Raw genomic sequence first — 27,254 nt, 5'->3', positions numbered from 1 at the left:
TGTGTTCTGACTGACTCAACCACCATTTTGATGACATGCTCAACATGTGAGCAGCTTGCACTTTGTGTGCTATTTTTAAGTGCACTGTTTCTGGCAATTGACAGTTGAATCGGCTTTTTAAAACATAACATCACCTGGCCATTAAAAAACAAACGTCAATTCAAGTACTTCGTTGCAGAAGCAGTGCCACCTCTAGGAGGATTGCTAGGTAATATTTGGTGAGTGTGTTTAATGTTTTAGAATTTCACCTTGTCAGTAGTCAGGGTAACCATCAAGTGAATGTACCACGGGGATACCATCTACTGTGAAACAAAGAAAGCAAAATGCATTACTAATAATGCCCTGCACTTTGATTTAACTGAGTCTATTGATGTAGAATCACTACTATATTCATCCTTGAGTTTTATGTTACCGATTTAATAAAGCAGTATTTCAGCACTAGTGAATTACTGTTTCTTTGCCTCAATTACATGTGTTGTTCAGTTTCCTTTCCTTATCAATGATTCCACCACTTTTACATTTTCAAATATAACAAATAACCACTAAGGTAAACGGGGAAATAATAACTAAAGTATGTAACAATATATAAGGGTCAATGTCATATACAACTGTGATTGATTGTTTCATCCACACAAATGAAGTAACTTTACAGCGTTGAGCCAAATATCAGCTGCCCTCTGTCTGAACAAACACTGACCAAATACCCAGGTTAAAAAGGCAAAGTGCAGTTCAAACAATACCAAAGCAACACCCCGCCACTTGTTTTGGTAAACAGCTGTGGGATGGAGCTGGAGAAATGTTACTATTCTCAAATTCATAGACAAGAGCTATGGACGCAAGGACTGACCATCCATGAGGTCATCAAAATTATAGTTTTAACATTGACATTGTTTACAAACGTTGGAGTAAAACAAGCTTATATTTCGGGTTCTGATGGGGTGCGACAGTTGATCTAAGCTCACAAGACAAGTTATGTTCTTCAAGAATCAATAGCTATATATCATTAATTTAACTGTCAATAAATGGATGTAGCAGCAACTGAAGATTGCAGCTGCAGGAATAGCATACAACAGTCCGAGTCAAAAGTTTGGACACACATTCATTCAAGGGCCTTTCTTTTTTTAAAACAATTTTCTACATTGTAGAATAATAGTGAAGACATCAAAACTATGAAATAACACATATGGAATCTTGTAATAACTAAAAAAGTGTTAAACAAATCTAAATATTTTTTTATTTATTTGATATTCTTCAAAGTAGCCACCCTTCACATTGATGACAGCTTTGCACACTCTTGGCATTCTCTCAATATGCTTCATGAGGTAGTCACCGGGAATGCATTTCAATTAACAGGTGTGCCTTGTCAAAAGTTAATTTGTGGAATTTCTTTCCTTCTTAATGCGCTCGAGCCAATCATTTGTGTTGTGACAAGGTAGGGGTGGTGTACAGAAGATAGCCCATATTTGGTAAAATACAGTCCATATTATGGCAAGAACAGCTCAAATAAGCAAAGAGAAATGACAGTCCATCATTACTTTAAGATATGCAGTTCAGTCAATCGTAAAATTTCAAGAACTTTGAACGTTTCTTCAAATGTTGTCGCAAAAACCATCAAGCGCTATGATGAAACTGGCTCTCATGAGTACTGCCACAGGAAAGGAAGACACAGAGTTACCTCTGCTGCAGAGGATACGTTCATTAGAGTTACCAGCCTCAGAAATTGCAGCCCAAATAAATGCTTCACAGAGTTCAAGTAACAGACACATCTCAACATCAACTGTTCAGAGGAGGAGTGTAGAATCAGAGGAGTGTGGAATCAGGACTTCATGGTCGAAATGCTGCAAATAAACCACTACTAAAGGACACCAATGAGAAGAAAAGACTTGCTTGGGCCAAGAAACATGAGCAATTGACATTAGACCGGTGGAAATCTGTTCTTTAGCCCAAATTTGAGATTTTTGTTTCCAACTTCTGTCTTTGTGAGACAGAGTAGGTGAACGGATGATCTCCGCATGTGTGGTTCACACCGTGAAGCATGGAGGAGGTGTGATGTGTGGGGGTGCTTTGCTGGTGACACTGTTTGTGATTTATTTGGAATTCAAGGCACACTTAACCAGCATGGCTACCACAGCATTCTGCAGCAACATGCCATCCCACCTGGTTTGCGCTTAGTGGGACTATCATTTGTTTTTCAACAGGACAATGACCCAACACACCTCCAGGCCGTGTAAAGGCTATTTGACCAAGAAGGAGAGTGATGGAGTGCTGCATCAGATGACCTGGCCTCCACAATCACCCGACCTCAACCCAATTGAGATGGTTTGGGATGAGTTGGACCGCAGAGTGAAGGAAAGGCAGCCAACAAGTTCTCAGCGTTTGTGGGAACTCCTTCAAGACTGTTGGAAAAGCATTCCAGGTGAAATTGGTTGAGAGAATGCCACGAGTGTGCAAAGCTGTCAAGGCAAAGGGTGGCTACTTGGAAGAATCTCAAATATAAAATATATTTTGATTTGTTTAACATGATTCCATGTGTGTTATTTCATAGTTTTGATGTCTTCACTATTATTATACAATGTAGAAAATAGTAAAAATAAAGAAACTTTTGAATGAAAAGGTGTGTCCAAACTTTTTACTGGTACTGTGTGTGTGTGTGTGTGTGTGTGTGTGTGTGTGTGTGTGTGTGTGTGTGTGTGTGTGTGTGTGTGTGTGTGTGTGTGTGTGTGTGTATGTATTTACTGACAAGCAAAATATATCAATCCAAACTGTGTAGCAGCCATTTCATGACTGGAAAGAGACATCTGAAACAAAACATCAAAAGGTTTAATGACTTTTGGAGATTGTCACGCCAAGCCTTCAATTCCTGGTAGGTTTATAATGTAGGGAGGGATGTATTTTCTGTTTGTCAAGATTGACCTGGTCTATTGTGGTGTTGAAAACGCAAACCATGATATGGAAGTGCTCGAAGTCGGTATGCTTTGTTTGGTTTACAGTACAAGGGGTGGGGTTATGTGAAAATATTTTTAATATCGGAAATATGGGTTTTATATAACACCTTGAGTTGGTCCAGCCCCCCAGTAAATGTCGAGCATGCAGCTCCCCATGTATTGTTAAAATGGACAACTTTTGTTGTGAAGCTTTTTTCAGGGAAATCTGACGACCCGGAAGTGATGATGTAAGACTAAGCACTAGCAGCTACACTAAAGCCTAAAGCTAGCAACACACGGGCAAATTGAATTGGTTTCGCCGGCCTAATAAGTTATATACCTATCATTAACATAGTGGTGGAGGGGCAAAGTTCTCTCTGTGCGCTGTGATTATGAAACAGGAGTTCAATCACTACTGGTGTCAGCTTCGCTGGACATAAGATGGCGACAGAGTTAAGACGCTTTTGGAAGCTTGGGTCATTGAGTCGTATCTGCACCTTCTCCCTTCTATTTCTGTTTGTGCATTGTCATACGTGTAAACATCAAGTTCCTTCTCTGTCGGAGGTGAGTGTCGTTGTCGCTTGCTTACCAGTTATTTTCTCGATGCATAGCTGAGGTACTGGCTATAGGGGTGTATCAGGTATATTGTTAAAAGGTACCGAGTAGGGGTGATGGGTATTTTGGGGGCTGTGAAAATATTACATTACACAAAGGTTAACTAATTTGTTAAATGCAATTACATGTATTATTTACACGAAGAGCGCTGTATCAAAATAAAGCTAATATAACACCGACCTCAAATACTTTCTACATGATAATACATGATAATACATTACTACCGCTACTTTTCTTTAAACAATGTTTCTTGTAGGTTGTCCATAAAGTGTACCTGAAGTCTGAAAGATTAACCAAAAGAAGCTCTGATCAACAATTGAAGATAACAATAATTTATGATTCAAGTGTGGACAAGTAAGTACATTTTTTTTCTTACTTATAGAATTGTCAGTTTGTAATATGTAATATGTATCCTTTTTAGCTGGATGCTGGTTAATAAACACTGCCTTTTTGTTTTCTGCAGGATAAACTGTTTTCACAAGCAATTGATTATCTACAGAAGGCATTTCAGGTTTGCCGGCAAGCAGGACCTGTATTACTCAGCAGGTAAAGTTCTCACCTCCCATCAGTCTCCAGCACAGGCCATTAACACGATCACCCTCCAGTACAGTCCATTAACACGATCACCCTCCAGCACAGTCCATTAACATGATCACCCTCTGATACAGTCCAAGAACATGATCACCCTCCAGCACAGGCCATTAACATGATCACCCTCCAGTACAGTCCATTGACACGATCACCTTCCAGCAGTCCATTAACATGATCACCCTCTGATACAGCCCAAGAACATGATCACCCTCTGATACAGTCTAAGAACATGGTCACCCTCCAACGCGGTCCACTGACATGGTCACCCTCCAACGCGGTCCACTGACATGGTCACCCTCCAACGCGGTCAACTGACATGGTCACCCTCCAACGCGGTCCACTGACATGGTCAATCTCCAACGCGGTCCACTGACATGGTCAATCTCCAACGCGGTCCACTGACATGGTCAATCTCCAACGCGGTCCACTGACATGGTCAATCTCCAACGCGGTCCACTGACATGGTCAATCTCCAACGCGGTCCACTGACATGGTCAATCTCCAACGCGGTCCACTGACATGGTCAATCTCCAACGCGGTCCACTGACATGGTCACCCTCCAACGCGGTCCACTGACATGGTCACCCTCCAAATCGGTCCAGGAACATGTTCTCATTTCAAGAAGACAATAAAATAGTTTCATGTTTGTAATTCAGTTGGGGTAGTGAGTGTAGCATTTTTAAGATGTTTCTAGATAATCTATATTGTTGAATAGGCCAAAAATACTGAATGCTTCTCATATATTGAGTATCTAAAGAGCACACTAAGCTAAGCTATGTCAAGTCATTAATGCAAGGCTCGATCAGTCAAGAGGTTCAGTCCATGCATCTTTCTCTTGCATTATAAAATGTGTTTCTGTTCAGACAATGTGTGACCAATCAGTATCTGAGGAATAAAGATGACCCTCACCGCTACTGCCAGGGAGCATGTGCAGACATCACTAACTGTGGACCCGACACCAGGTCTCAAGTAACTTACTTAGCCAGTGTTGGTCACTGTTATTGGTCGCTGTTATTAACATGTGATTTCTGGTAATGATTTGTTATTAATAAAACATGGAAAGTACATCGTCACTATCAGTGCTCCAAGATGGCATAGCAGTTCAGACGTCTTTTGTCCTCGTCTAGTCGTGTCCCATATATATATATATATATATATATAACTTTTTTCGCATACCTTTTTATATATATTTTTTATTTTCCATAAACTCATCTTCAAAACACTCTCCTGCAACCCGCCTCACCAATTTATATTTAAAAAATATATATATTTTATTTACCTCAAATCTGTAATCCTCCATAGAAGCTAATCCAGAAGCTAATCCAGAAGCTAGCCTGAAGCTAGTTAGCTTCTTTACTGGCTAATCGTTAGTATTCAATCTGGACCCTTTCTTTCAAAAATTATCTGCCAAAATTGTTGCCATCACTATTACTAGCCTGTTCAACCTCTCTTTTGTGTCGTCTGAGATTCCCAAAGATTGGAAAGCAGCTGCGGTCATCCCCCTGTTCAAAGCGGGGGACACTCTTGACCCAAACTGCTACAGACCTATATCTATCCTACCCTGCCTTTCTAAGGTCTTCGAAAGCCAAGTCAACAAACCGATTACCGACCATTTCGAATCTCACCATACCTTCTCTGCTATGCAATCTGGTTTCAGAGCTGGTCATGGGTGCACCTCAGCCACGCTCAAGGTCCTAAACGATATCTTAACCGCCATTGATAAGAAACATTACTGTGCAGCCGTATTCATTGATCTGGCCAAGGCTTTCGACTCTGTCAATCACCACATCCTCATCAGCAGACTCGACAGCCTTGGTTTCTCAAATGATTGCCTCGCCTGGTTCACCAACTACTTATCAGAGAGTTCAGTGTGTCAAATCGGAAGGGTCTGCTGTCCGGACCTCTGGCAGTCTCTATGACTCTCTGACTCTCTTCTCTGTATACATCAATGATGTCGCTCTTGCTGCTGGTGAGTCTGATCCACCTCTACGCAGACGACACTTCTGTATACTTCTGGCCCTTCTTTGGACACTGTGTTAACAACCCTCCAGGCAAGCTTCAATGCCATACAACTCTCCTTCCGTGGCCTCCAATTGCTCTTAAATACAAGTAAAACTAACTCAACAAATTGGATGCAGTCTATCACAGTGCAATCCGTTTTGTCACCAAAGCCCCATATACTACCCACCATTGAGACCTGTACGCTCTTGTTGGCTGGCCCTCGCTTCATACTCGTCGCCAAACCCACTGGCTCCATGTCATCTACAAGACCCTGCTAGGTAATGTATCCCTTATCTCAGCTCGCTGGTCACCATAGCATCACCCACCTGTAGCACGCGCTCCAGCAGCTATAGCTCTCTGGTCACCCCCAAAACCAATTCTTTATTTGGCCGCCTCTCCTTCCAGTTCTCTGCTGCCAATGACTGGAACGAACTACAAAAATCTCTGAAACTGGAAACACTTATCTCCCTCACTAGCTTTAAGCACCAACTGTCAGAGCAGCTCACAGATTACTGCACCTGTACATAGCCCACCGAAAAATTTAGCCCAAATAACTACCTCTTTCCCTACTGTATTTATTTTATTTATTTATTCATTTTGCTCCTTTGTACCCCATTATTTTTATTTCTACTTTGCACATTCTTCCACTGCAAATCTACCATTCCAGTGTTTTACTTGCTATATTGTATTTACTTTGCCACCATGGCCTTTTTTTTTGCCTTTACCTCCCTTATCGCACCTCATTTGCTCACATCATATATAGACTTGTTTATACTGTATTATTGACTGTATGTTTGTTTTACTCCATGTGTAACTCTGTGTCGTTGTATGTGTTGAACTGCTTTTCTTTATCTTGGCCAGGTCGCAATTGTAAATGAGAACTTGTTCTCAACTTGCCTACCTGGTTAAATAAAGGTGAAATAAAAAATCAAAAAAATAATTATAGGTGCCAGTCCTTCCACTGTTCGTCTACGCATAGGGACAATGTACCACCAGGCACCCGTGGACCATTCTGTAGTTATGGGATTAGCTAATGCAGCCTACGCCAATTCAGTGAAATTTGAATTATGATAGGCCTTCGGTTGGAGTGCCTATTGTCCCACTTTGAGGTTGTGTGCAGAACTAACCTGACAGCCTCAAACAAGATTAGCACTTCCGGTTCATGGGTCGTTTAAGACCGTCCAGAAGCTTTTGTCTTCTAAACTACCTCTATTGCTTGTTACTCACCTTTTTAAGCTTGGCCTTTTTACCAGCGATGTTATTGTTCTTTTAGACATCTATTTAATCACTTTAAATACAGTATTATTTGACTTAGCCTGAAGACATAATAGTTAGCCTCCATGTTTAATATGCTCCACTCTGTTTCCTCTATATGTTATCTACACACCTAGATTGGTACCATAGCAGCAGGAGGCAATCTTCAACAGGTCTCTCTTGTAAAAGAGATTATCTCAATGAGACTAAACAAGGTTAAACTGAAACCGTCCTCAACACGCACATGATCCAACTGTCTGCGTGGGATTCAAATTCCAGCCACATCGGTCTTCACACCCTTCCCCTGTCTCCCCCTGCTCATTCCGTTTAGTCCTAGCAATAAAACATTAAAAAAACTCATACAGTTGAAGTCAGAAGTTTACATACACCTTAGCCAAATACATTTAAACTCCGTTTTTCACAATTCCTGACATTTAATCCTAGTAAAAATTCCCTGTCTTAGGTCAGTTAGGATCACCACTTTTATTTTAAGAATGTGAAATGTCAGAATAATAGAGTGATTTATTTCAGCTTTGATTTCTTTCAGCTTTTATTTCTTTCATCACATTCCCAGTGGGTCAGAAGTTTACATACACTCAATTAGTATTTGGTACCATTGCCTTTAAATTGTTTAACTTGGGTCAAACATTTCGTGTAGTTGGGTGGATTTAACTTGGGTGGATTTTGGCCCGTTCCTCCTGACAGAGCTGGTGTAACTGAGTCAGGTTTGTAGGCCTCCTTGCTTGCACACGCTTTTTCAGTTCTGCCCACAAATCACACATTTTCTATGGGATTGAGGTCGGGGCTTTGTGATGGCCAATACCTTGACTTTGTTGTCCTTAAGCCATTTTGCCACAACTTTGGAAGTATGCTTGGGGTCATTGTCCATTTGGAAGACCAAACTTTAACATCCTGACTGATGTCATGAGATGTTGCTTCAGTATCCTCATGATGGCATCTATTTTGTGAAGTGCACCAGTCCCTTCTGCAGCAAAGCACCCCCACAACATGATGCTGCCACCCCCGTGCTTCACGGTTGGGATGATGGTGTTTGGCTTGCAAGCATCCCCCTTTTTCCTCCAAACATAACGATGGTCATTATGGCCAAACAGTTCTATTTTTGTTTCATCAGACCAGAGGACATTTCTCCAAAAAGTACTATCTTTGTCCCCATGTGCAGTTGCAAACCGTAGTCTGGCTTTTTTATGGCGGTTTTGGAGCAGTGGCTTCTTCCTTGTTGAGCGGCCTTTCAGGTTGTCGATATAGAACTCGTTTTACTGTGAATATAGATACTTTTGTACCTGTTTCTTCCAGCATCTTCACAAAATCCTTTGCTATTGTTCTGGGATTGATTTGCACTTTTTGCACCAAAGTACGTTAATCTCTAGGAGACAGAACGCGTCTCCTTTCTGAGCGGTGTAATGGCCGTGTGGTCCCATGGTGTTTATACTTGCGTACTGTTGTTTGTACAGATGAACGTGGTACCTTCAGGTGTTTGGAAATTGCTCACAAGGATGGACCAGACTTGTGGAGGTCTCCAATTTGTTTTCTGAGGTCTTGGCTGATTTCTTTTGATTTTCCCATGATGTAAAGTAAAGAGGCACTGAGTTTGAAGTTAGGCCTTGAAATACATCCACAGGTACACCTCCAATTGACTCAAATGAATCAATTAGCCTATCAGAAGCTTCTAAAGCCATGACATAATTTTCTGGAATTTTCCAAGCTGTTTAAAGGAACAGTCAACTTAGTGTATGTAAGCTTCTGATCCACTGGAATTGTGATACAGTGAAATAATCTGTCTGTAACCAATTGTTGGAAAAATTACTTGTGTCATGCACAAAGTAGATGTCCTAACCGACTTACCAAAACTATAGTTTATCAAGAAATTTGTGGAGTGGTTGAAAAACAAGTTAATGACTCCAACCTAAGTGTATGTACACTTCTGAGTTCAACTGTGTGTGTGTGTGTGTGTATGTATATATCTCTCTCTCTCTCAACTGGTAGGCCTATAGAAATGTTGGCTGATGGTGTTCTTGAGTTCTGTAGTTTGAGGATTTTACTGTATTACGTCCATTGTGTGATTTCCAGCAATGCAAGGTAAAGTATTTCATGGCTCACCTGTAGATTCAGGACTTACCTGTAAATGAGACCTGAGCTTCAATGCGATTTTCCTGTTTTAAATAAAAATGCAGTTATGTATATGTGATTTCCAGCAATGCAAGGTGTGCAGCGAGACAGGGAGATCGTGTGGTCAGCAGGGCCTCTGGATGGGAAGGGGGTGGAGGGGGCTGACTTTGTCCTCTATGTCAGTGGGGTGACTACAGAACGTTGTGGACAGGAGAACATTGTGGCCTATGCTGCATACTGTCAGCTGGAGTCTGAGCTGGACAGGTAAGCCTCCAACTCTGTACACTCTTTAATCACACCTGGTTAACCCGTTGAATATATTTTACAGGCTTATAATGGCATTTTAGGCTATTCCAGATTGCCGTAGCTACTGATTGGGTCTGGTAGGTGACATGGTAGCCCATGAATAGGTCTTTTAACACAATTATTTTTTTTATGTCAGTTTCACTTTCTTTACCTTTTTAGACCCATTGCTGGATATGCCAACCTGTGCCCCAATATGATATCCACCCAACCTCAGGAGTTTGAGGGTATGCTGTCAACCGTCAAACACGAAGTCATACACGCCCTGGTGAGTGCATTGGAAACAATCTACTTTTTATTCCTATTGGGGTGAAGCTGGTGATGAATAACTTCAATAAATAATGAATTAAACATGTTCAACACAGATTTCATTATTGATTGACTAATGTGATTTCATTATTTTCTTTAACGTGTGTCCAACAGGGTTTTTCTGCAGGGCTGTTTGCATTTTATCACGATGATGATGGCAAGCCTCTGACACCTCGGTTTGCAAGTGGACTACCAGCATTCAACGAGAGGTATGTATACTTAATCATTATCCTCCACTGTCAGGCTGTGTTTTTAGAATTGCGCTTTTTGTAGTAAGCACCAGGCCTAGACGATAATACGATGCACAACAGAAAAATGATTATATGTTTCTAAAATCATGTTGATGTTTGAGAACTTTTTTGCTTTCTATTATAGTTCAGGCTTGTATCAGTGGAGTGATGCAGTGATACTTAAAGTGACTCGATTATGGGACATCCGTGGTGGCGTGATGGTCCGACATGAAGTGCACCTACTAGTGACACCGCGTTTTGTGGTAAAAATCCTGCTTTTAAACTCCTCCCTGTTGAATCATGTATTTACATGTATTTGTCATTGGTCTATATGTGCCGTTGTAGAGGCTATGCTGTGCTCTGCTGTGTTGTGCTGTGCGGTGTTATGCTAATGTGTTATTGTTGTGCTGCACTGCCCCACTTTGTCCTGCCCTGTCCTGTAATGTGGTTAATGTTCGCGTCTTGTACCACTGCATGTGTTTGCAGGAAGAGGCAAGGAGACATTTTGGCTGTCCCATCCTGGAGGGTATGGAGCTGGAGAACCAGGGAGGGATGGGTACTGAGCTGAACCACTGGGAGAAGAGGCTACTAGAGGTAACAGAAGGGCTTCAGTTTGCATTGTACTGTGTTTAGTTTTTACTGTTATGTGAAATGATTCCTTTCTGTACAGTATGTGCAGCCTACATTTGTGTTATAGCTTTACTTAGCCTACTGGAACTGGTGTCTGAACTGGAATTCCTGATATAGACCTAACCACACCATATCCTTATAGCTCAGTTGGTAGAGCATGGCGCTTGCAGTGCCAGGGTCGTGGGTTCGATTCCCACGGTGGCCAGTAGGAAAAATGTATTAAAATGTATGCACTCACTACTGTATGTCTCTGGATAAGAGCGTCTGCTAAATGACTAAAATGTAAATGTAATTACACTTTCACTCAGTTTCATTATCTGTATAGCTATTGTGAATTCTGCATGCATTTCTTATCAATAGTTCATTACTCATCATCAGCATTTACACTGCGTGTACAAAGCATTAGGAACACCTGATCTTCCCAAGACACAGACTGATCAAGTGAATCACAGTGAACGCTATGATCCCTTATTGATGTCACCTAGGGTTGCACATTTTGGGGAATATTTAAAGGTGGAAACTTTCCATATATTCCTGTTAATTCCCACGGGAGTTAATGGAAATATATGCAAATTAATATAATTTAAATTTAGATGTTTTTTGCATTGGATATATTTACCATATCATACGGAGACGGAAACATAAACCTTTTACCTTATCATAAGTAGACAATTGCAAATGATTAAATCCTTCCAATAGAAATAAAAAAACATTTGTTACGAATTGAACTTTCATTAAATGAGTTGACTCTTCACATGGGATGATTTCACTGAACAACAAAATAAAGGGAATATTGAATGATCCCCAATGATCCATCGCATCTCCCAAAAACACTTTCAATATACATCTGTAAAATTATAGTCTGGAGAATAAAGCTTTGGTTGTCTTCCTCTCAGGCTTCCATGTCTTCTCCCTGGACCTCCTCAATGTCCACCTCTTGAACATCAATCTCTGAGGCCTCATCTTCACTGTCACTTTCCAACCTTGTTGAGGATGGCTCGTTGTCAGGCTCAAAAAGCCTCAAATTTGCCCGGATGGACACCAATTTTTCAACCCTTGTATTGTTCAGCCTGTTGCGTGCTTTGGTGTGTGTGTTCCCAAACAAGGGCCAGTTGCACTCTGAGGTGGCTGATGTTGGTGGGATTTGGAGAATGATGGAGGCAACAGGGGAAAGAGCCTCAGATCCACAAAGTCCCTTCCACCAGGTGGCTGTTGAGATATGTTGGCACGACTGCCATATTGCATCTCCAACCCAAATCCCTTGCTTGGAAGTGTACTTCGCCAGACTGCCAAGAACCTTGCCCTAATCCAGGCCAAGGTGGCGAGACACTGTAGTGATGACACCATAGGCCTTGTTGATCTCTGCACCAGACAGGATGCTCTTGCAGCATACTTGGGTTCCAACATGTACGCTGCGGCATGAATGGACTTCAGGCAGAAGTCTTCACGCTTTTTGATGTATTTCAGAACTGCAGTTTCCTCTGCTTGGAGCAACAGTGAAGTGGGCAGATCAGTATGGATTTCTTATCATACATCTGCAAGCAGAGTCTGAACATCAGACAGGATGGCATTGTCTCCCTCAATCCGTGCAATGGCTACTGCTATAGGTTTCAGGAGTTTCAGGCTGCTTACCACTCTCTCCCAAAATACATAATGCAGGAGGATCCTCTTGATGGGGCTGTCCATATTGGCAGACTGTGATATGGCCATTTCTTGGAGACAGACCTTCCCCTCCAGGAGACTGTCAAACATGATGACAACACCACCCCAACGGTTGTTGCTGGGCATCGTCAATGTGGTGTTCGTATTCTTCTTACTTTGCTTGGTTAGGTAGATTGCTGCTAGAACTTGATGACCCTCCACATACCTAACCATTTCCTTGGCTCTCTTGTAGAGTGTCTCCATTGTTTTCAGTGCCATGATGTCATTGAGGAGCAGATTCAATGCATGAGCAGCACAGCCAATGATTGTGATGTGAGGGTAGGACTCCTCCACTTTAGACCAAGCAGCCGTCATGTTCGCATCATTGTCTGTCACTAGTGCAAATACCTTCTGTGGTCCAAGGTCATTGAAGACTGCCTTCAGCTCATCTGCAATGTAGAGACCGGTGTGTCTGTTGTCCCTTGTCTGTGCTCTTGTAGAATTCTGGTTGAGGAGTGGAGATGATATAGTTAATTATTCCTTGCCCACAAACATTCGACCACCCATCAGAGATGATTGCAATACAGTCAGCTTTCTCTATGATTTGCTTGACCTTCACTTGAACTCTGTTGAACTCTGCCTACAGCAAATGAGTAGATAAAGCATGTCTGGTTGGAGGGGTGTATGCTGGGCGAAGAACATTCAGAAATCTCTTCCAATACACATTGCCTGTGAGCATCAGAGGTGAACCAGTTGCATACACAGCTCAAGCAAGACATTCATCAGTATTTATTTGACTACGTTCCTTCATTGAGTCAAAACAACTTCTGATTCCAGGAGTACCATGAGCTGTTGCTATCGATAAGGTGTCTGATTCATAATTTTCACCTCGAAAAGAAGTAGAGGGACTTTTGTCAGAGGTTGCTTGTTGTGAGCGCTGAGGGAACTTTATGCACTTGGCCAGATGATTATGCATCTTTGTTGCATTCGTCACATATGATTTGGCACAGTATTTGCAAATGTACACAGCTTTTCCTTCTACATTAGCTGCAGTGAAATGTATCCAAACATCAGATAGTGCCCGTGGCATTTTCCTGTAAAGATTAGAAAAAAATGAGTAAAAAAAACAAATACAATTCTATGTACAGATAAATAGCAAAACAGTTAGATTAAACATCTCCTTTTGTAAGCTAAATGTTTTAAAATGAAACATGTATGGAAACAGGTGAATTAACACTCCTCAGTTAGCAGGCTCAACAAGCAAGCTAAAACCCACATGGTAGCAAAAACAAACTAGCAGAAATTGTTAAGTTAGAAATGATTTAAACACACTTTGCTGGAGGCTACTATTTACTAGTTAACAAAATGTATGTCGTATAAAATATATTCACCCCACACAGTAATGTAATCAAAACTTACCAGAAAGCATGTAGTCCTTGGCTCACAGTGTAGTAGTGTGGGCTCAATAGCATCTCATTAGTGTGCAAGATCTTGAGAATCAGCTGTACATGTGATGGAAGAATGCACCGTTTATGCAGAGGGTTGCAATTCCATTGAATTGGGGATAGTTTAACCAAAATATGCCACAAGATCTAGAATTGCCGTATGTCAAATCGATTCAAATTTGATTAGGCACATGCACCACAGTTGTTACTTACGAGCCCCTAACCAACAGTGCAGTTTTTCAAAAAATATGGATAAGAATAAGAGATGAAAGTAAATAAAGAGCAGCAGTAAAAAAATAACAATATATACAAGATGGTGCCAGTACATAGTCAATGTGCGGGGTAACCGGTTAGTTGAGGTGGTATGTACATGTAGGTAGAGTTAAAGTGACTATGCATAGATAACAACAGAGAGTGGCAGTGGTGTGTAGGGGGACAATGCAAATAGTCTGGGTAGCCATTTGACTAGATGTTCAGGAGTCTTATGGCTTGGGGGTAAAAGCTGTTTAGAAGCCTCTTGAACCTAGACTTGGTGCTCTGGTACCTCTTGCTGTGTGGAAGTAGAGAGAACAGTCTAAGACTAGGGTGGCTGGAGTCTTTGACAATTTTTAGGGCCTTCCTCTGACATCGCCTGGTATAGAGATCCTGGATGGCAGGAAGCTTGGCCCGAGTAATGGACTGGGCCATATCCACTACCCTCTGTAGTGCCTTGGTCAGAGGCCGAGCAGTTGCCATACCAGGCAGTGATGCGACCATGCTCTCGATGGGTGCAGCTGTAGAACCTTTTGAGGATCTGAGGACCCATGCCAAATCTTTTGTCTCCTGAGGGGGAATAGGTTTTGTTGTGCCCGCTTCACGACTGTCATGGTGTGCTTGGACCATGTTAGCTTGTTGGTGATGTGGACACCAAGGAACTTGAAGCTCTCAACCTGCTCCACTGCAGCCCCGTTGATGAGAATGGTGGCATACTTGGTCCTCTTTTTCCTGTAGTCCACAATCCTCTCCTTTGTCTTGATCACGTTGAGGGAGAGGTTGTTGTCCTGGCACTCTGACCTCCTCCCTATAGGCTGTCTCGTTGTTGTCGGTGATGCGGCCTACCACTGTTATGTCATCGGCAAATTTAATGATGGTGTTGGAGTCGTGCCTGTCCGTGCAGTCCTGAGTGAACAGGGAGTACAGGAGGAGGAGGCTGAGCTCGCACCCCTAAGGGGCCCCTGTGTTGAGGATCAGCGCGGCGGATGTGTTGTTACCTACCTTTATCACCTGGGGGCGGCCCGTCAGGAAGTCCAGGATCCAGTTGCAGAGGGAGGTGTTTAGTCCCAGGGTCCATAGATTAGTGATGAGCTTTGAGGGCACTATGGTGTTGAACACTGAGCCGTAGTCAATGAATAGCATTCTCACAGGTGTTTCTTTTGTCCAGGTGGGAAAGGGCAGTGTGGAGTGCAATAGTCTCATCTGTGGATCTGTTGGGGCAGTATGCAAATTGGAGTGGGTCTAGGGTTTCTGGGATGATGGTGTTGATGTGAGCCATGACTTGCCTTTCAAAGCACTTCATGGCTACAGACGTGAGTGCTACAGGTTGGTAGTCATTTAGGCAGGTTACCTTAGTGTTCTTGGGCACAGGGCACAGGCACTATTGTGGTCTGCTTAAAACATGTTGGTATCTTCCCAATAACTTGTCCATTTTATTGTCCAAAGATTGCATGTTTGCTAGCAGAATTGAGGAAGTGGGGGTTTATTCGATCGCCTCCGACTTCTCAGCAGGCATCCCGCTCTCCGGCCTCTCTTTCTGCGCCTTCTCTTCATGCAAATCACGGGGCTCGGGGCCTGTTCCCGAGGGAGCTGTATATCCTCGGGCTCGTCAGTCGTGAAAGAAGAAAAAGGGTTCTGTTAGTCTGTGGTGAGTAATTGCAGTCCTGATGTCTAGAAGGTATTTTCGGTCATAAGAGAAGGTAGCGTCAACATTATGTACAAAAAGAGTATCCCACAAAAAAGGTTCACTGTTATAAGCTAACTTTATTTTTTGCAAAATTCCCGAGCTTAACTTCCCATGGAAAATTTCCAGAAATTTACCGGAAAGTTTCCGACCCTTTGCAACCCTAATGTTACCTGTTAAATCCACTTAAATCAGTTTAGATGAAGGGGAGGAGACAGTTTAAGGAAGGATTTGTAAGCCTTTAGACAATTGAGACATGGATTGTGTATGTGTGCCATGCAGAGGGTGAATGAGCAAGACAAAATATTTAACTACCTTTGAACGGGGTATGGTAGTAGGTGCCAGGCGCACCGGTTTGAGTGTGTCAAGAACTGCAACGCTGCTGGGTTTTTCATGCTTAACGGTTTCCTGTGTGTATCAGGAATAGTCCACCACTAAAGGACATCCAGTTAACTTGGCACAACTTTGGGAAGCATTAGAGTAAACATGGGCCAGCATCCCTTTGGAATGCTTGACACCTTGTAGAGTCCATGAATTGAGGCTGCTCTGAGGGCAAAAGGAGATGCAACACAATATTATGAAGGTATTACTAATGTTTTGTACACTCCGTGTATGTGCCCATATAGGTTAATTTATGAATCTATTCATAATAATAAATACTTACCCTGTTTGTATTGGTAACAGAATGAAGCAATGACTGGATCTCACACCCAGAACAGAGTGTTTTCAAGGCTCACCTTGGCCATCATGGAAGACACAGGGTAGGGTTGCAGACTGTTATATGGAATACAAGAAAATAATGACTTTGACCTTTTATGTCATTTCAAGAGCTTTGACTATTAAACAACTTGAAGGCTCTTTTTTAATGGGAATTGGTGTGCATTGGTGTGATTGAAGGTACTTGACTTTGACATATGATTTGTATTGAAGTTCAAGAGTTTACCTGACTTGATGTACAATGTTACCCATCATCTATGTTTTCTCTAGTTGGTACAGAGCCAACTACAGCATGGCAGAGAGGCTGGACTGGGGCAAAGGCCTGGGCTGTGACTTTGTGATGAAGAGCTGTAAATTCTGGATTGAAAGGCAACGTCAGAGGTAAGGGGGTATCTAATCTGAGTTTAGGTTTCTTAATATACACAACTGACTGAAACATCTAAATGTCTAGGAACATAGCATGCCCCTAAACACATTTACAGTATTACTAGCCGACACACCCTTGTCTCATATGGGTCATTCCATTTGATTTCAATCACTTTCACGCACCCATTTGATTTGAACGAAACCTTCTATACATATTTGCCCATGGTTGAAGTGGGACCTGAATGCTAAAACATTTAGGAGATAGAGGTGCTCAAAGTTTACCCATTTTTGCATACCCCACCCTACCACCAGACATCAAGTTCTTCATCACTTGAGAAGATAAACGGTTGATATTATTTAAAAGCTTAAAAACAGGGTTGTGAAACTATTTGCAAAATGTTTTTTAATAAACATTTCCTTTTTTACCCTTTAACATTAATTATCTAAAAAGGCATGAACTTTTTCCATTTTAGCATATGTTGTAGTTTAGACCTTATTTGACATAACCTGAGGTGTTTGTGTTGTTTGGTTAAGACACAGTATGCTTTTGAGTACAGGGTAGGTGTCATGTTTTGGCTGATAAATGTACTAAAATGGGAAAACAACTTTTACATTTCAACTTTCAAATGGTAGCACAAAGACGGTTGGAGGCCCACACATCAGAGAATGTTGACTCGAATGGAAAGATCAGTTTTAAATTATACTGTCAGTCTTCCACAGGAAACCTACTGAAATCATAGAAATATACAGTCACCGGCCAGTTTATTAGGTACGCCCATCTAGTACGGAACAGCGTAAATTCTTTGGGGATTGGCAATGTTTTAAAATCCTATATAAATAACCATTCAACTGACGACCGAAGTCGGCCAGAAGGCGCCCGGCCCACCACAAGGAGTCGCTAGATCACAATGAGCCAAGTACAGAAACCCAGCCTAAAACCCCAAACAGCAAGCAATGCAGGTGTAGAAGCACGGTGGCTAGGAAAAACTCCCTAGAAAGGCCAGAACCTAGGAAGAATCCTAGAGGAGGAACCAGGCTATGAGGGGTTGCCAGTCCTCCTCTGGCTGTGCTGGGTGGAGATAACAGAACATGGCCAAGATGTTTTAAATGTTCATAGATGACCAGCAGGGTCAAATAATAATAATCACAGTGGTTGTCGAGGGTGCAACAGGTCAGCACCTCAGGAGTAAATGTCAGTTGGCTTTTCATAGACGATCATTGAGTATCTCTACTGCTCCTGCTGTCTCTAAAGAGTTGAAAACAGCAGGTCTGGGACAGGTAGCACGTCCGGTGAACAGGTCAGGGTTCCATAGCCGCAGGCAGAACAGTTGAAATTGGAGCAGCAGCACGGCCAGGTGAACTGAGGACAGCAAGGAGTCATCATGCCAGGTAGTCCTGAGGCATGGTCCTAGGGCTCAGGTCCTCCGAGACAGAGCATACTTAAATTCACACAGGACATCAGATAAGACAGGAGAAATACTCCAAATATAACAGACTGACCCTAGCCCCCCGACACAAACGACTGCAGCATAAATACTGGAGGCTGAGACAGGAGGGGTCGGGAGACACTGTGGCCCCATCTGACGATACCCCCGGACAGGGCCAAACAGGCAGGCTGTAACCCCACCCACTTTACCAAAGCACAGCCCCCACACCACTAGAGGGATATCTTCTACGTGTAGGTATGTACGGCAGGACCAAATCGGAAAGATAGGTTGGAGCAAGCCCATGTAATGCTTTGTAGGTTAGCAGTAAAACCTTGAAATTAGCCCTTGCCTTAACAGGAAGCCTGTGTTGAGAGGCTAGCACTGGAGTAATATGATCATATTTTTGGGATCTAGTTAAGATTCTTGCAGCCGTGTTTAGCACTAACTGAAGTTTTAGTGCTTTATCCGGGTAGCCGGAAAGTAGAGCATTGCCTAGAAGTGACAAAAGCATGGATTCATTTTTCTGCATAATTTTTGGACAGAAAGTTTCTGATTTTTGCAATGTTACATAGATGGGAAAAGGCTGTCCTTGAAACAGTCCTGATATGTTCGTCAAAAGAGAGATCAGGGTCCAGAGTAACGCCGAGGTCCTTCAGTTTTATTTGAGACGACTGTACAACCATCAAGATTAATTGTCAGATTTAACAGAATATCTCTTTGTTTCTTGGGACCTAGAACAAGCATCTCTGTTTTGTCCGAGTTTAAAAGTAGAAAATGTGCAGCCATCCACTTCCTTATGTATGAAACACAGACTTCCAGGGAGGGCAATTTTGGGGCCTCACTATGTTTCATCGAAATGTACAGCTGTGTGTCATCCGCATAGCAATGAAAGTTAACATTATGTTTCCGAATGACATCACCAAGATGTAAAATATATATATAGTGAAATCAATAGTGGTCCTAAAACGGAACCTTGAGGACCACCGACATTTGCAGTTGATTTGTCAGAGGACAAACAATCCACAGAGACAAACTGATATCTTTCCAACAGATAAGATCTAAACCAGGCCAGAACTTGTCCGTGTAGACCAATTTGGGTTAACAGTCTCTCCAAAGAATGTGGTGATCGACGGTATCAAAAACAGCACTAAGGTCTAGGAGCACGAGGAGAGATGCAGATCCTCGGTCTGACGCCATTAAAAGGTAATTTACCACTTTCAGTGCAGTCTCAGTGCTATGATGGGGTCTAAAACCAGACTGAAGCGTTTCATATACATTGTTTGTCTTCAGGAAGGCAGTGAGTTGCTGCGCAACAGCTTTTTCTAAAATGTTTGAGAGGAATGGGAGATTCGATATACAGGCTGATGTTTTTTTTATATTTTCTGGGTCAAGGTTTGGCTTTTTCAAGAGTCTTTATTACTGCCACTTTTAGTGAGTTTGGTACACATCCGGTGGATAGAGAGCTGTTTATTATGTTCAACATAGGAGGGCCAAGCACAGGAAGCAGCTTTCAGTAGTTTAATTGGAATAGGGTCCAGAATGCAGCTTGAAGGTTTAGAGGCCATGATTATTTTCATCAATGTGTCGAGATATAATACAAAAAAACTTGAGTGTCTCCCTTGATCCTAGGTCCTGGCAGAGTTGTGCAGACTCGGGACAACTGAGCTTTGGAGGAATACCTAGTTTTTAAGAGGAGTATGTAATTTGCTTTCTAATGATCATGATCTTTTCCTCAAAAGTTCATGAATTTATTACTGCTGAAGTAAAAGCCATCCTCCCTTAGGGAATGCTGCTTTTTAGTTAGCTTTGCGACAGTATCAAAAAATACATTTAGGATTGTTCTTATTTTCCTCAATTAAGTTGAAAAATAGGCTGATCGAGCAGCAGGCTCTTCAATACTGCACGGTACTGTCTTTCCAAGCTAGTTGGAAGACTTCCAGTTTGGTGTGGCGCCATTTCCGTTCCAATTTTCTGGAAGCTTGCTTCAGAGCTCGGGTATTTTCTGTATACCAGGGAGCTAGTTTCTTATGACAAATGGTTTTTGTTTATAGGGGTGCGACTGCATCTAGGGTATTGCGCAAGGTTAAATTGAGTTCTTCAGTTAGGTGGTTAACTGATTTTTGTACTCTGATGTCCCTGGGTAGGTGGAGGGAGTCTGGAAGGGCATCTAGGAATCTTTGGGTTGTCTGAGAATTTATAGCACTGCTTTTGATGATCCTTGGTTGGGGTCTGAGCAGATTATTTGTTGCGATTGCAAACGTAATAAAATGGTGGTCCGATAGTCCAGGATTATGAGGAAAACCATTAAGATCCACAACATTAATTCCACAGGACAAAACTAGGTCCAGAGTATGACTATGGCAGTGAGTACGTCCGGAAACATGTTGGACAAAACCCACTGAGTCGACGATAACTCCGAAAGCCTTTTGGAGTGGGTTTGTTGACTTTTCCATGTGAATAGTAAAGTCACGAAAAATGTGAATATTATCTGCCATGATTACAAGGTCCGATAGGAATTCAGGGAACTCAGTGATGAACGCTGTATATGGCCCAGGAGGCCTGTAAACAGTAGCCATAAAAAGTGATTGAGTAGGCTGCATAGATTTCATCACTAGAAACTCAAAAGACGAAAACACAGTTTTTACATTTTTTTTTTGTTGTAAATTTATATTTGCTATCATAAATGTTAGCAACACCTCCACCTTTTGCGAGATGCGCGAGGGATATGGTCACTAGTGTAACCTGGAGGTGAAGCCTCATTTAACACAGTAAATTCATCAGGCTTAAGCCATCTTTCAGTCAGGCCAATCACATCAAGATTATGATCAGTGATTAGTTCATTGACTATAACTGCCTTGGAAGTGAGGGATCTAACATTAAGTAGCCCTATTTTGAGATGTGAGATATCACAATTTCTTTTTCAATAATGGCAGGAATGGAGGTCTTTATTTCAGTGAGATTGCTAAGGAGAATGTTTTTCCACTCCTCAATTGTCCAGTGTTGATGATCGCATGCCCACTGGAGCCGCTCCTTCTTAATTTTAGCTGATAACCCGGTGTGGTCGTCTGCTGCCATAACCCATTCATGACAAAGATCAACGAGTTTTGCGTTCCGAGATGCCGTTCTGCACACCACTGTTGTACTGCACCGTTATTTGTTTGTGGCCTGCCTGTTAGCTTGCATTATTCTTGCCATTTTCCTTCGACCTCTCTCATCAACAAGTTGTTTTTGGCCACAGCACTGCCGCTAACTGGATGCTTTTTTGTTTGTCTCACCATTCTCTGTAAACCCTAGACACCGTCATGCTTGAAAAGTCCAGGAGGGCGGCCGTTTCTTAGATACTGAATTCTGCCAAATAGCACCGACGTTCATACCATGCTCAAAGTCGCTTAGGTCACTCGTTTGGCCAATTCTAACATTCAATCAAACAGTAACTGGATGCCTGTCTGCCTGCTTTATATAGCAAGCCACGGCCGAGTGTAGTTTACGCATTTTGTGATAATTGACGTTAAAGGTTAATAAACTACTTTAGTAATTTTTTTTATCAAGAAATGTAAAATAGTTTGACAACCCTGTTTTATAAGCTTTTAAATGATATCAAACTCAACAGTGATAAAGATGTGGATGTCTCATGGTAGAGTGGGGAATTCAAAATGGATCAACTTTGAGCACCTGTGTCTCCTAAATGTTTTTTGCATTCAGGTCCCCCGAAGTCCCTTTCTGACCATTTCTACCATGGGCAAATGTGTATGGAAAGTTTTGTTCTAATCAAAAGGCGTGCAGTCTAAAAATGACTGCAATCAAATGGAACAACTCATATGTCGACATTTCTGTGAACACAAACATCAAGCCATTTGACGCTTAAACTCGATTAGAAATTCACTGTAACCAACAACAATAAAAACATTTTAAATTAGAAACTGTGGCTCAACCTGACCTAACCCTCATGAGTTATTGATTTTCAGTCGTAAAGTGGTGACCCTTTACTGTGACACAGTGCGAGCCACACCCCTCCAGCTCACCTGCAGGCAGGACCAGCTGGCAGTGGCTGTCTGCAACCTGCAGAAGTACCCTCAGGACCTACCCCTGGACTACCAGGTAAATTGCAAATGTCGCAATGCCATCCTTCATAGTCACAAAACCTAGAAATCGAGGCTATGACAATAAACCCAGTGATGATAACATGACGCGAGCAAGACACTGTCAGAAACCTATTGGACCACTACAGAGGATAATAAGATAAACATAAATATTACAAGTGTATGTCAAGAATTTACTAAGCACATGCACCCAAGCAAAGTTTGTACCTTTTCGACAAAAAATTTGAAATGGTCTTTATTTTAAGATGTTGACCAATTGTGACCAGCATAGTGTTAAGTATACCCCATACAGTAAATCTCTTCCCCCTCCTCTCCGGCAGTACTTTGACCATATCCCTGAAGTCTCTGTGATGGATCTGGCCTCCTACGGGGGAGCCGTGGAGATCGCTGACTACTGTCCCTTCAGCCAGGAGTTTAGCTGGCACCTGAGTGGAGAGTACCAACTCCTACTGCAGGGTCCAGGAGAACCAGCCCGGTAATATCCTTTCCCTTCTTGCGTTGTTGTTGCCTTTTGGTTCCTCAGGCCTTGGTTCATGTACTCTGAGGCTGTTAACTCACTTGAAGGTTTGCAAAATTCAGGATATTTTCCTAGGTTTTCCAGAAATCCCATTTGGAGAATTCCCTGTTCCCTTTCTGCTTATTCCATCCCAATCCTGGGAATCTTCCAACTGGGATTTCTGGAAAATCTGGGAATTTTGTTTCAGGAAAGTTTTGAAAATGTTGCAACCCTACTTACTAGTATGCTACCTGACACACTGTTTCCAGATTGGTGGAGGAACTACGGAGCTGAGCAGTATGGTCCAGACTCAGTGTGTTTGTACCAGAAGACTGCCTTCGTCATGGAGCAGTGTACCAGACGCATGACCTACCCTGACTGGGGAAGTGGCTGCTATAAGGTAATGCAGAATAAGTAACAATCTTTAGATATCTCTGTAATCTATGTTTTGATGCTTCATCCATATAATACAATTCTTCTTAATAACGTTTACCACCGTTAAGTCTCATGCTTTTATCATATGAGCTTACAAAATCACAAATTCAGTTAAATTACATTTTTGTGTTGTGGGTTAATGTAACCCTATTATAGATGTGCGACAGGCAGATATATAAATTTTGAAGTGACCCATACAACAAAAAACTCATACTTAAATGTTATATTGTTGATGTTTCCAGATCTCTTGCTCTACCCAGGGTCTGACGGTGTGGGTGGAGGACACTGCGTACCAGTGTGTGCGTATGGGTCAGCTGCTGAGCGTCAGTGTGCGTGTTAATGACTGGGTATACAATGGGGTTCTCGTCTGTCCTGTCTGCTCAGACTTCTGTAGCGCCTGCCCTCTACCACAACAGCTCCCGCCCCTCAATACCACCAAGATAATTCCTATTGGTGAGTTCCCTTGCCTGTCTTTCCTACCTTGTCCTTTCCACATACATGTGCACACTCACATTATATAACTATGTAGATTATATAGACCTCTTGGTACTAAGGAAGCTTTTTGCCTCTCTTCCAGACCCTTGCTCCAGTTCCTCCAGCTTAGTGGTAACTCTGTGTCTTCTACTGTTCAACTTCATCCCTGTGTATGTGGAACTAACTAACTGACTGTCTGGTTGATTGGCTGGCTGACTAACTAACTGTAAGGTTCTCTCTCTGGGACTGCGGCCCAAATGGAACCCCATTCCTTAAACGGGCCTATGGCCATAGGCCCTGGCCAAAAGTAGTGCTCTATGTAGGGAATAGGGTGCCATCTGGGACGCAATCTGGCAGCCCGTTTTGTAGTCGACCATACTTGGCCATCCCACAACCTCAGGCATCCCATTCCAGGGTTCCACAGTCCAGTTGGAAAGGATTTGATCCTTGGAAAGTCAGGAAAGTTGTTTAGGAATCAATCACATTAAACCCACCATCAGGGAAATTTGTGATACTTTTGAACAAATGTTTCGTAAAACAAAATTCAGTGCAAAATATGTATTTTACATATGTATTTAAGTTTAAATGCCTGAAAGAAGGATATCTTACCACAATACCTTATCTGTCCAGTTTAGACACATTTGTACAACCTAGAACTTCTTTTAATGCTGCAGTTTTGGAACAGACAAAGTTCAGTTCATGAAATTGCTAGATACTTTCAGAAAAGGGGAAAAAATAAGCCATTGATTGCACTTTTCTTTTTGTTAAACTAACAAACGAGGCGCCAGTAAACTGTAAGCAAAATCCGAAGAAGCCATACCCCAAGGGTAGCTAGATGATCACGGTGAGGTGCCGGTGCTACTTTATGTATGACCCCCTATCCTAACACTAAGACATACTATATTCCCCTCAGGGGGACTGTAGCATATTCAGTTTCCTAGTGTTGTCATGTAAGGTTTGTTACATTCTTAGAACTCATATGAAACATCTACATTTTCAGTTAGCATTTTTATAGCAAGTTATAAGATGATTCAATGTAACAATGCAGTATTTAAAATTGACAGCAGATTGTTATTCGCGTGTATTTGTTTCCTGGTAAAAGGTCCATATCTGGCAAACTGGAAAAGTTTGATTGTCTTAGTTAGGCCCTTAAAATATCATTTTTGGTTTGATATTAGATGCATTTGATGATTTTGTAGATGCATGCGTGAAGATAAAGGTGTATCTGAAATGAAAATTGCACTAAGACTGTTTCACAGTGCAGTAAAGTTACAGGCAGGCCAATAGTGATGATACTAGATGTAGATTGTAACTTATTTTTTATGATTTTCATAAATAATGGACAATTTTTTAAAAATAACATTTTACTGGTGAGGGAGCGAATAGGGCTTTTTATATTAATAATAGTTTGTTTGATGCCTTTAAATCCGCTATGACGAGCCAGAGATTATGTGGAATTCACCTTGTACGTATTATGTGTCTGTCATGTGGGAAAATGAATTGAACAGCCATAATGTACACCTTCTGAAGTGAATAGGGACTTCCCAGTTTCAGATACTCTTTCAGCTTCACAATTGGTCAGGGCATTATTCCATAGTACCTATAATGGAATATATGTAGTAATGCGATTGTATAGTACTTACACGCAGTTATACAGTAGGACTAATTTTCAATTTAAAGTTAAAGGGATAAAAAGCATCAAGTACTATATGATGGTTATATGCCTCTAGTATTCCAGTGCATCTGCTATAAGCCCACTGTAATGTAGTGTTGACATATTTGACTTGAGTGACTTGTTATTTTGTAAGTTTGTCTAATTTCAGTTGATATGGTATGCTTTTGCCAAATTTAACATCAGTTCATTTTTCTATTTAACTTGAATCTTGTAAGTTTCATGGTGTAGGATATGGCTTTTATAAATACGGCATTCAAATTGTCCCTCTTCTCTAAGCACTCCACTGAATATTGAGTAATTAATTTGAGCATACACTTGATATGAAACAATTTGGCAACCTTACATTTTTGGTTTATGTGATGTGCCTGGGGTTGGATTTTAACATGCATTGCAAATGGCATTAACAAAACCAACAGATTCCAAGGTGGCAGGACACTGAAGACTAATAATGCCATGTTTATCTGAAGTGTAGTTTAACATGGCCTAAAACCAAACGCGTCGAACAGTACTCTGATTAGACTATAGTTAAAGAAGTGCCACTGACATGCCATGTTATATTGTTTATGGTCCTATGTACTAACTTATTGTTAGGTTAATAATAGTATTATGGTTTTTATGCTACTGCTGTTTCTGAAGATATGCAAAAGTGATTGCAATAACTGTGATAAACAAATGAGCAGCTACCAATTTTTTTTTTCTGCCCCCCATTAGTTGAAATATATATGCATTTTTTTCCTATATAGTAGGCCTAGATCTTAAGAAACTTGCTGTTTTTAAGTTTAATGATGGATCCAGTTGTATTTGTATTTTGTGGGTCATTTTGCAGCTGCTTCTAGATGTTTGGTTTTCTGTATGGTTGCCAACAGGGTCTACATCAATTATGGGAACATTTGTATTTCATCATGAGAAGGAACAAAACTGTAATGTGTTGATGAGGTGGATTGAGACCACAAAATGGCTGTGTGTGATTGTTGGTATATCTGTTAATTGAGATTACTGTACCAGAATGCTGCTTAAGGGAATAGTTTAATATTTTTTATGGAAAAAACAAGTTAGATTATTCACCTTTTTGTAATTTGTACCCATGCAATTGTCTGTATTAGAATGACTTGTTTTGTTTTTTAGTTACATTCCAGGGCTACAAGTGAAGCATGGCAGTGCTTTCATTTGTGATCTTTTTTATGTTGTACGAGAGTCCATTGTGTGTGTGTGTGGAAAAGGTGTTGATTAAAAAATAGATTGTGTGTTTTACAGTATCAGGGAAGCAGGCAATAAATGTTGTACAGTAGGATACTTCTCTTTTTCTTACAGCTTACTGGTGGCAATCTTCTGATTGTCATTGCGAGTGAATATGAAAAGAATGACATTTACAAATGTTATTTTTCTCAACATGAAGAAACATATGTTTGTTTGAAACAGTACAAAAATGAAGAATATACATTTGAAGTTGGAGGTTTACATACACCTTAACTCAGTTTTTCAAAATTCCTGACATTTTATCAAAGACACTTGGATCAGTTAGGATCCACACTTTATTTTAAGAATGTGAAATGTCAAC

At 41.4% G+C, this 27,254-nt stretch overlaps 2 pseudogenes across 1 annotated transcript; one reads left to right on the top strand and one right to left on the bottom strand.

Moving 5' to 3' along the window:
- The first annotated feature begins 3,163 nt into the window (after positions 1-3,163).
- Positions 3,164-26,987, top strand: LOC110520306 (leishmanolysin-like peptidase; annotated as a pseudogene). The gene is made up of 15 exons (XR_016494802.1): positions 3,164-3,488; positions 3,796-3,893; positions 4,003-4,085; positions 9,599-9,776; positions 9,978-10,083; positions 10,239-10,333; positions 10,500-10,617; positions 10,841-10,948; positions 16,691-16,767; positions 16,994-17,104; positions 22,482-22,614; positions 22,937-23,091; positions 23,382-23,512; positions 23,790-24,000; positions 24,125-26,987. The product of XR_016494802.1 is annotated as a leishmanolysin-like peptidase (transcript).
- On the bottom strand, positions 12,050-13,000 carry LOC149984671 (uncharacterized; annotated as a pseudogene).
- Positions 26,988-27,254: the final 267 nt, after the last annotated feature.

The sequence above is a fragment of the Oncorhynchus mykiss genome, chromosome 3 (assembly GCF_057628025.1).
Source record: "Oncorhynchus mykiss isolate SJ-2025 chromosome 3, ASM5762802v1, whole genome shotgun sequence".
Classification (NCBI taxonomy): domain Eukaryota; kingdom Metazoa; phylum Chordata; class Actinopteri; order Salmoniformes; family Salmonidae; genus Oncorhynchus; species Oncorhynchus mykiss.
Note: the sequence above shows the minus strand (reverse complement) of the source record. Positions and strands in the feature narration are given on the sequence as shown.